Source organism: Tamandua tetradactyla, chromosome 1, assembly GCF_023851605.1.
Source record: "Tamandua tetradactyla isolate mTamTet1 chromosome 1, mTamTet1.pri, whole genome shotgun sequence".
Classification (NCBI taxonomy): Eukaryota; Metazoa; Chordata; class Mammalia; order Pilosa; family Myrmecophagidae; genus Tamandua; species Tamandua tetradactyla.
This window is the reverse complement of record NC_135327.1, coordinates 76,902,378-76,913,885: the sequence shown is the minus strand read 5'-3', so window position 1 is coordinate 76,913,885 and position 11,508 is coordinate 76,902,378. Positions and strand designations below refer to the sequence as shown.

The window sequence follows — 11,508 nt, the reverse complement described above, 5'->3', positions numbered from 1 at the left end:
TGAATTAGTATGCAGGAGTCCATGAAACTAGTTTGACTGCCAGGGCTGCACTTACAACTGGGAGACAAAACTGCAGACAAGGAATTATCTATGATGAGAGTCCTGGCAGCATTATTTATTATTTCAAAAAATTAGATGAAAAATCTTCAATTTCCACTAATAGAAGCACATTTTTATAAGTCCTATTACCACTTGGTTGTAAAATTTGCAGTTAGTGAAAAATAAGGTCTTAGAAGATATTTCAATAACACAGGAGATACTCATTATACAATAAAGAATAAAAAGAAATGTTTGAAATGTATGCACCATATAATCCATACAAATATATTTACTTATATGTGTATGTATATACATACTATATATACATATTAGATCTTTGAAAATATACAAAAATATGTATTTTTCCTGGGTGGTGGAATGATGGATGATTTTTCTTTCTTGTTTCTGCAGTCTGTGATGGTTTGAAGCTGTATGTATCCCCAAGAGATCAAGTTCTTAAAACTAACCTATTTCTGTGGCTGTAGACCTATTGTGAGTGGGAACTTTTGATTCGGTTATTTCAGTTAAGGCATGCCCCAGCTGGTTCTTACTGGAGTCTTTTATAAGAGATGAAATTCAGAGAAGCAGACAGGGAAGCTGAGAGAGAAAAATCAGAGAAGCTGAAAGAGGATGCACAGAAAACAGATAAACCACAGAAACAGAAAGGAAGATGCTGAAGTCAGAAGCCGGATGCAGTGAAACCCAGAAGAGAAGGGAGAGACCAGCAGACATTGTGATGTGCCTGGCCTTGTGACTGAGGAGCTGAGGATCTCTGGAAGCTGGTCTTCAAAGGGAAAGTGTTGCCTGTTGATGCCTTGATTTGGACGTTTCTATGTCCTCAGAACTGTAAATTTGTAAGTTAATAAATGCTCATTTAAAAGTGAAACCATTTCTGGCATACTGCATTTTGTCAACCTTTGCAAACTAAAACACAGTCCTGTGTTTTCCAGGACATCAACACAGAGCATGTATTGTTTTCAACATAAGAATGGAACTCATCAAAACATAAAGGCCCATGTTTGATGCATACAGCAGGTTTCACGGAACAGACCGCAATCTGAGGGATGACTGAGCATTCAGGTGCATTAAGCCAGTTGGGCTCACACTAGTTGCATCAGAAGTACTGGAAACTTCGGTAAAGCACAGACTGACAAGGTTTCCCGTCTCCAAATATTTTGGTTCAGCAGGTCTGGGACGAGGCCTGAGAATTTACATCTCTGACAAGTTTCCATGTGAAGCCCATACTGGTGGTCTGGGGGTGACACTTTGAGAACCACTGATTTACCGGCAGTGGGTGCCAGGCTGTTTCTTGACAGAAAAACTAATGATACATCTTAAAGCTTCCTTCCTGAGATTTCTGCCCCCCCCCACCTTCTTGCAAATCTCACATCTACCAACTTCTTGGTTTATTACCTCCATTTGGTGAAGCATATTCTCCAGTAACTTCTTGAGAAGGAGTGGATAGATCTTTTTTGTTTTTTGGAGATTTTGCAATTTTGAAATCATTCCTGTCTCATTTTCTGGTTTCTGATGATGCCACTGAGAAATGCCATGCACTAGTAACTTTCAGTCCTTTGCAAGGTGACCCATGTTTCTTTTTCTTGTTTGGGTTTTAAAAAATTTTCTTTTTATATGTGATGTTCTGAAATCCCACAATCATGATCATTCATGTGGATTTGCTCTCATTCATTTTTCAATCTGACTGACTTCTATGAATAACCCTCTTGGGATTTTTATGATAATTACATTGAATTTATAGATTGATTTGGGAAGCATTGACATCTTTACACTACTCAGTCTTTCCATTCATGAACACAGGATAAATCTCTGCATTTTTTAGATTTTATGTTTTGTAATAAAATTTTTTATAATTTCCTCATGAATAGCTTTATATTTCTTTTAGATGTATTCCTAGGTTTCTTATACTTCTGCTCCTATTACAAATGTATCTTTTTTAAGAGAACATTTTATAATTAGTTACTGCTGGTGAATAGAGAAGTTACCAAATTTAGCATATTGATCTTTGATTTCCCTAACTGTTGGTTACTGGTAAGTTTGGATAATTTTTCTGTGGAGTCTCTTTGATTTCCTTTGAAATCAATTTCATTATCTGCAAATAGCAATTTTTTTTCTTCCTTTCCAATAGTAAACCTATTACTATATATTTTTATTTTTTGCATGGGCAGGCACTGGAAATCACACCTGAGTCTCTGGCATGGCAGGTGAGAACTCTGCCTGCTGAGCCACGGTGGCCCACTCCCTATTACTCATTTTTTTTTTTTGTAGTGAATAGTGTTATTTTTAATGAATTAATAAATAGCTTTTCAGTTTTATTTTCTAGCACAGTATACAGTACAATGTATCAGTAGCTATAACCCAAATGAACAAAGCTATTTGGGTTACTCAATTATTTTTTTTTTTTTTTTATTTTTTTTTATTTTTTATTAACGGAAAGAAAGAAAAAAAGAAAAAAAAAAGAAATTAACACAACATTTAGAAATCATACCGCTCTACATATGCACTCAGTAATTCTTAACATCATCACATAGATGCAAGATCATCATTTCTTAGTACATTTGCATCGGTTTAGAGAAACTAGCAACACAACAGAAAAAGATATAAAATGTTAATATAGAGAATGACAAGTGCTGGAGAGGATGCGGAGAAAGAGGCACACTTATCCACTGTTGGTGGGAATGTCAAATGGTGCAACCACTGTGGAAGGCAGTTTGGCGGTTCCTCAAAAAGCTGAATATAGAATTGCCATACGACCCAGCAATACCATTGCTAGGTATCTACTCAGAGGACTTAAGGGCAAAGACACAAACGGACATTTGCACACCAATGTTTATAGCAGTGTTATTTACAATTGCAAAGAGATGGAAACAGCCAAAATGTCCATCAACAGAAGAATGGCTAAATAAACTGTGGTATATACATACGATGGAATATTATGCAGCTTTAAGACAAGATAAACTTATGAACCATGTAATAACATGGATGGACCTAGAGAATATTATGCTGAGTGAGTCTAGCCAAAAACTAAAGGACAAATACTGTATGGTCCCACTGATGTGAACGGACATTCGAGAATAAACTTGAAATATGTCATTGGTAACAGAGTCCAGCAGGAATTAGAAACAGGGTAAGATAATGGGTAATTGGAGCGGAAGGGATACAAACTGTGCAACAGGACTAGATACAAAAACTTAAAAATGGACAGCACAATAATACCTAATTGTAAAGTAATCATGTTAAAACACTCAATGAAGCTGCATCTGAGCTATAGGGTTTTTTTGTTGTTGTTTTTTACTATTATTACTACTTTTATTTCTTTTCCCTATTACTCATTTTGATATCATTTTGTTAATGACTACAGCAGTAATAGCAGGTATCCTTGAATTGTTCCTGACTTTAAAGGTCCTGCTTCAACTATTACTCCAATATGAAGTATGCTAATTGCTGGAGATCTTTGGTAAATACACTTTATCGGGTTAAAAAAGTTCACTTCTAATCCGTAGTTTTCCAGGAGTTTTTTTTCTTTTTTTTTTTACCGTAAATGGACATTTCATATTATCAAATGCTTTTCCAGCATCTGTTACAGTGAACATATAGTTTTTCACATATTATCTGTTAAGGCAAACTGCATTAACTGTTTTTCTAATGCAAAAAATCCTTGCAGTGAGAGGATATAGCCTCCTTCATCAGGGTGTGTTCTGAGCATTCTTGGTTGGACCTTTCCTCTGCCATACTCATCTCTGCCTTTGGATGGCCTGGATCAACAAAAAGTGGGCTCTGATTGCCTCTGACATGAACTCCTCCTCTCTCCTTGTCCCCACTGGCTGTAGTCAGAATTAATTCCATTCTGCCCTAATCACTGTTCACTTCAGTTACTGAAAGAAGCCCAAATCTTCTAGACCATTTCCACCACCCAGACTCTCATCTATATATGACTATACATTTCCTAACATACTTCAGACCTTCATCTTCCCCAACGTTACAAATTCTTCCATAGTCTAGAGTCAGCAAAATGTCCATACTCTCAACCTCTTCTTTGAACATCCTCTCTAACTTCTTGATGTAACTACATTTGCTGCTTTGCCTGAGTCCCTCTTAAAGGGAAAATATTTTCTTTCCATACTCCTTCAACTGAATCTGGAGTTAATGTAGTTTCTGTGGCAGACTGTATTTTCCAGAGATGGCCACACCAGTATATATCCCATACTGCACACTCTTCTTGCAATCTGGTGTTAACATTCCTGTATTGAGATGTGGACTCCATTTCTCCTTCCCATGAATTTGGATGGACCTTTGTAATGCCTTCAATCAGTAGAATATGGTGGTGTTGCTTTATGGCTTCCAAGGCTATACAACTTCTGCCTAGCCTTCTCTCTCTCTTGCTCCCTCTCTGCAGATGCTTGCCGTTAGAACCCTGCCACCATATTGTGAGGCAGCTCTCATAGAGAGACTTCTCTGGGTGCTGCAGCTGCCAGTTCTACCCCAGCTCACAGCTAGCAGCTGGAATCAGGAGAGTGAATAACCCTTCGGATGTTTCCAGCTGGAAGGCTTTATGTTTTCTGTGTGGAGCCCCAAGCCTTTCCTGTTGTGCCTTCTCCGAATTCTTGACTCATGGAAACAGTGAGAGAAAATAAATGATTGTTTAGTTCTAATTTGAGTTAATTTGTTATGCAACAATAGATAACTAATACATGTCCTTAATGTTTCCCATTACTGTTTCTAGGTCATTATCCCAGCTTCTTCCATGCAACAACGAGATGCTTTGAAGCTCAAACTCTTAGAATATATCACACATAGCTCTTCTTCATGCTACCCCTCATCCTTCAGATATTTAGCTTCTAATTTGTCACTTCTTTTTCCAATAATTCGCCATTCATACTTGGTGAATATATCAGTGTTCTCATAGAAGATATTTCCAATACCCTGGTACATCTCATTTCCTTTAGCTTCCTACTTCCAATGATCTTGTCCACTCTCAATATCAGCCACCAATGTTCCACCCTCAGTGTCATCATTACCAGTGACTGCAATCTCTCCATAGTCTCAACCTCTCCATAACCTCAATTCTGTGACTGCCATTTAAATCATTCCAACTCATTCCATCTACATTCCTCCTTCCACAACTTTTAATTTTCCTGGGCCCACCCATAAATCAACTCCAACATTGCCATTGTCTTTGACCTCTCTCACCTCTCCCACCTCTGCTTCCTTTCCCAGCTTGCAAGTCCCTGATTGTTCATTATAATCACTTTGGTATCCTATATCACTCTTTTCCTTCATTCCTGCAAAAATCTCATGCCTAGTAAAATTCAATTGCACATGCACTCTTCATATGCTCCCAAGAAGATGAAGATGACCAGAGAAAAATATAAAATTATACTGGCTAAATTCATGACCAGTATCTTTCTTTAAGAGAGTTTTAGTGCTTGCCACAAATCATTCCACATTTCCCTTTTCTTTTTAGTCTTTCATTCCCCCAAAAGTCACATTTGATTTCCAAAACTTCCTTTCCTTTCCTCACTCTCATGTGATGACTTTTTCTCCTTTCTATTTCTTTGAGAAAATATGAACATAAAATGAGAACTTTCACAGCTCTCACTTCTAATTTGCCTGCATTTGTGCATTTGTATCCCACCTTGCCTTTGATCCCCTGAGTGAGCACTCCATGTTCCTGAAGTCAAGTCCGTCCATTTGAGTGGTTGCTTCCATTCCCTCTTACCAACTCAGGAACACTTGAAGCATCTACTCTGTATCACTAAAGTTTCTCTCTTTACTGAACCATATATACTTTCTTAAAAAAATACTAAAAAATATAACTCCATTGACCTCATGTCTCTCCTCAGCAATGCATTACTTCTCTGCTACCATTGTAAAATACTTGCTTGAAAATGTTTCCTATACTTCTTTTCTCCATTTTATATTATCTCATTCTCCCTTAACCCTATTCCAATGAGTTTTTGTTACTTCTGCCACTCAACCAAAACTCCTCTTAACAAGGCCATCTGTGATCTCCATTTGCTAAGTCCAATGACTGTTTCTCAGTTTTCATCTTCCTACATAAAACAACGACTTGTAACATAACTCATTCTGTTCTTATTTTTAAATTTCTTCATTAATAGGCATGATTTTTCAGTATGCTTATAACTTCTATAATTTAAAAAAAATGAAAGGCAAACAAAAGTTTCTTTACTTGGCTCTGGGAATGATTTAAACTAATCCCTATTCTCAGCATGTTTCTGCCAATATATAATCTCTTGGAGGAAAATTCCCTAGAAGTCAGGTATTCTAGAGATTTCTTAAAAAGAGGTTGTGATGGTAAGGTTTGTCAACTTGGCCAAATGATTATGCCAGGTTGTCTGGTCAGGAAAGCACTGGCCTGACCTTTGCTGCAAGGATATTTCATGGCTGGTTGATAAACTGGAAGGCTGGAGTATTAAATGCATCAGCCAGTTGATTGCATTTGTGGCTGGTTATATCTGCAATCAACTAAGACATGTCTCCCAGAATAAGATAATGCTATCAGTTGAAGGCTTTTAGGGAAGAACAAAGACTCTTTCACTGTTTTTTTCAACCAGCGAGCCTCTCCTGTGTAGTTCATGCAGACACTCTTTGGAGCCTCCAGCTTTACAGCCTGCTCTACAGATTTTGGGCTCTGCCATTCCCACAGTTGTGATGAGACACCTTTATAAATCCCGTATTTATAGATCTCTCTTATTGATTCTGTTTCTCCAGAGAAACCTAGCTAACACAGCTTGGTGCCAGTACCAAGAGTGGTTCTTGAGAGAAAGAATTTTTAAAATGGGGTTTTACAATTGGTTTTCTACTCTGACTAGAGACTCTAATGACTCAGAAGCACTGATGACTCATAATCAAGATGGCAGACCATCCATGGGTTGAGCTGACAAAAGATATATGCAAAATATTACCATTATATTCTTCTAATTGTATGTTTGTATGAGGCAAGGGTGATAAAGTTTTTGATATCTTTACAGAGTTTTGTGGAATTAAGAGGTATAATGATTGAGAGGTATAGTGATGAGGGAAATGGATGAGCTGAAGGCTTCAAATTTGCACCTTAAGCATCATATGAATGATGTAAAAGTTTCCATGTGTGTCCTAAAAGAAAATCTCATACCTCATTTCCTGTGGCCATAGACTTGAGATCTCTGAAAACCAGACACAATGCTTCATTGTGTGAGTAGCAGATTTACAACGTAAACTAAAATTTCAATCTTGCAAGGTGTCTGCTGTTAAAGTAAAGGCTTGATTAGAAAAGAATGGGTTCTGAAATGTGGGAGGGTAATAAATGACTTGATAATGATGGTAATGGGGAGACAGGATCCCTGGAATCTGCTGAGCGTTTGCTAGGTAGATCTGAAATGAACTGCCTTGGGGAAACAGCTTCCCAGGTTTAAGTCTCCCCAGAGAAGTCTGCCATGAAATCTATACCTAATGATATTAGCACTTCAGTGACTGCTAACCCTGTAACCACCTGCCCTGAGGAAACAGCCCTCAGGCCTCTGTATGTAGTGACTAATCCTGTTTCGTCAGATGAAAGTGCAATGGAATGCCCTGAGGTAATTGGCTTGGAAGACACTTCTATTTCTTTTCATGACCCACCCCCACCACCCCTCTTTTCTTCAAGACCTATAACTAGACTGAAGTCCCAACTGGCTCCGAAAGGTGATGTACAAAGTGTGACCCATGTGAAGGTATGCTACACTACAAAAAAAATGCATGAGTTTTCCATCCTATATATACAGAGATAAGTGGAATACTTGTGGGAATGGATATTAAGGGTGTGGGATAATGTGGAAGGCATATAAAGTTAAATCAAGCTGAATTTATTGATATGGGCCCAATAAGCAGAGATTATGCATTCAATGTTGTAGCTTGAGGGGTTAGAAAGGGCATTAACAGTTTGTTTGGGTGGTTGGCTGAAACATGGATCAAAAAACATTACCTGAGGTAGAAATGGTAGAATTGTTCTGGTGTAATGTAGACAAAGGGTTCCAGAGGCTGAGAGAGATGGGAATGTTAGAGTAGATTTGTCATGAAGACCTGCTCACACACCCAGGAGTTCCCAGAGGACACATCTTTCATGAGAACCTTGAAAAGTAAATTTGTGAGACTAGTAACAGTATTCTTGCAGAATTCTGTAGTTGCCCTACTCTGTAGGTCAGATATTACTGTGGGAACTGCTGTCACTGAATAGAAATCCTTAAACACAATGGGGATGATTGGATCCCGAGTTGGCAGAAGCCATATGGGAACATTTACTCACCATGGACGAGGTAGGCCTGGTCACTATAATAAATGAAAGATTCAAAACAGCAGTCAAAATAATGTGACAGAGATTTGTGACATTGGCTAGTAGATCATGGGGTATCAAGAAGTAAGATAGATGGGCAGTCTACTAAATTCTTGTTTGAGATGTATAAGCAAAAGAATTCTAAGTCAAATGAAAAGAAGTCTAACTTGAATCACAAAAACAGAGAATCACACCTCTTAATCAATTCCTAGATTTGAGACAGTTTATAGACCCAGAGAATACCTTGAATGTGGGGTTGGCCAGGTATCTTTGGGGAAGGAAACCTGCACTGCCTAAAATTTACAGTTAACTTTCCTCCCAGGCTTTCCCAAGGAGACCTATGGCCTTTTACCAGGGTGTCCGTGTGCTGGGGAAAAGAAAATGATCAGCTGTTTCTGGGATTATTAGACACTGGGTCAGAAATGACCTTAATTCAAGGAGACCCAAAATGTCACTATGGTCACAAGTCAGAGTAGAAGTTTATGGAAATCATGTGATTCATGAAGTTTTAGCTCAGGTCTGTCTCACAGTGTGTCCAGTGTGTTCCTGGAACCATTCTGTGGTTATTTCCCCAGGTCCAGAATGTATAATTGGAATTAATATACCTAGCAACTGGCAGAATCCCCACATTGGTCCTCTGACTTGTAGAGTAGGGTTATTATGGTAGGAAAGGCCAAGTGGAAGCCACTAGAACTGCCACTACCTAGCAAAATAGTGAAGTAGAAGCAATACTCTATTGTTGGAGGGACTGCAGAGATTAGCGCCACTCTTAAGGATTTGAAGGATGCAAGGGTGGTGATTCCTACCATATCTCCATTCAGCTCTCCTATTTAGCCTATGCAGAAAACAGATGGGTCTCAGTGATGACAGTGGGCTATTGTAAACTTAGTCAGATGGTGACACCAATTGCAGCTGCTGTCCCAGACGTGGTATCATTGCTTGAGCAAATCAACACTTTGCCTGATACTTGGTATGCAGCTATAGATCTAGCAAATGCTTTTTTCTCAACAGCTGTCAGAAAGGACTACCAACTGGCAAGACCAACGGTATACCTACACTGTCCTGACTCAGGGATATATCAGCTCTCCAGCCCTATGTCACAATCTTGTCCACAGGAACACAGATCATTTATCCCTCCCATAAGACATCACACTGGTCCATCGTATTGCTGATATCATGCTGATTGGACCTAGTGAGCAAGAAGTAGCAACTATTCTAGACTTATTGGTAATGTATTTGCAGGTCAGGGGATAGAAGATAAGTCCAACAAAAATATATAGGCCTTCCACCTCAGTGAAATTTCTAGGTATCCAGTGATATGGGGCATGCTGGGATATCCCTTCTAAGGTGAAGGATAAGCTGCTGCATCTGGTCCCTCCTATGACCAAAATAGAGGCACAATGCCTAGTTGGCTTTTCTGGGTATTGGAGACAACACATCCTTCATTTGGGTGTACTACTCCAGCCCATTTATCAAGTAACCAGAAAAGCTGCTGGTTTTGAGTGGGGACCAGGGTAAGAGGAAGGCTCTGTGGCAGGTCCAGGCTGCTGTGCAAGCTGCTCTGATACTTGCACCATATGATTCAGCAGAGCTAATGGTGGGGGGATATTTGCTATTGGTGTCAATAGCAAATAGGGATGCTGTCTGGAGCCTTTGACAGCCCTTATGGGAGAATCACAATGCAGACCCTTAGGATTTTGGAGCAAAGCCTTACCATCCGCTTCAGATAACTACTCTACTTTTTTTTTTCCTTTCTTTTTTTATGCAGTCGAGTTTCCCACATTTGGGGAAATCGCAGGGGTCAGCACATCCAGAGTGCAATGGATAAGCCTTGCCATGGGAAAATCACCTTTACGATCATGGTATCTCCCCTGCCAGGTAAGTCTCTACTTTTGAGAAACAACTTTTAGCCTGTTACTGGGCCTTAGTAGAGACTGAATGCTTAACCATTGTCCATCAAGTTACCGTGAAACCTGAGTTGCCTATCATGAACTGGATGTTGTCTGACCCACAAGTCATAAAGTGGGGCATGCACAGTAGCACTTCATGATAAAATGGAAATGATGTAATACAGATAGGACTTGAGCAGGTCCTGAAGGCACAAGTAAGTTACATAAGGAAGTGGCCAAATGCCCACGGCCCCGACTCCTGTTATGTTACTTCTCTTTCCCAGACCAGAGCCATGGCCTCTTGGGGAGTTCCTTACAGTTGATTAAGGAAGAGAAATCCTCCCGGTGGGTGAAACTTCAAGCAGTGTACTGGTTGTTCATTTTGCTTTAAAGGAGAACTGGCCAGAGGTGAATTTGTATACTGACTCATGGGTATTGCTAATGTTTGGCTGGATGGTCAAGGATTTGGAAGGAGCATGATTGGAAAATTAGTGATGAAGAGGCCTAGGGAAGAGGTATGTGGATAGACCTTTAAGAATGGGCAAAGAACTTGAAGATATTTGTGTCCCATGGGAATGCTCACCAGAGGGTGACTTCAACAGAGGAAGGTTTTAATAATCAAGTGGATAAAATGACCCATCCTGTGGATATGTCATCCTCTTTTCCCAGACACTTCTGCCATTGCCCAGTGGGCTCATGAACAAAGTGGTCATGGTGGTAGGGGTGGAGGTTATACATGTGCTCAGAAACACAGACTTTCATTCACTATGACTGACCTGGCTATGGCCACTATTGTGTACCCAATCTGCCAGTAGCACATTCAGTCCCTGATATGGTACCATTCCCCAAGGTGATCAGCCTGCTACATGGTGGTAGGTTGAATACATTGGACCACTTCTATTATGAAAGGGGAAGTGATTTGTTGTCACTGGAATAGACACATACTCTGGATATGGGTTTGCCTTCCCTGCACACAATGCTCATGCAAAAACTACCATATATGGACTTACAGAATGCCTTATTCACCACTCACCAATCATGATATTCCACACAGCATTGCTTTTGATCATGGAACCCATTTCACAAGCAAATGAAGTGTGGGCATGGGTGCATGCTTATGGAATTCTCTGGTCTTGCCACGTTCACCAACATCTGGAGGCAGCTGGGCTGACAGTATGGTGGAATGGCCTTTTGAACTCAATTATGGTGCCAACCATTTGGCAATATCTTGTAGGGCTGGGGCAGAGACCT

General features: G+C 39.6%; 1 pseudogene; it reads right to left on the bottom strand.

Moving 5' to 3' along the window:
- Nucleotides 1-10,126: 10,126 nt before the first annotated feature.
- Nucleotides 10,127-10,254, bottom strand: LOC143653398 (U1 spliceosomal RNA; annotated as a pseudogene).
- Between the last annotated feature and the right edge of the window lie 1,254 nt (nucleotides 10,255-11,508).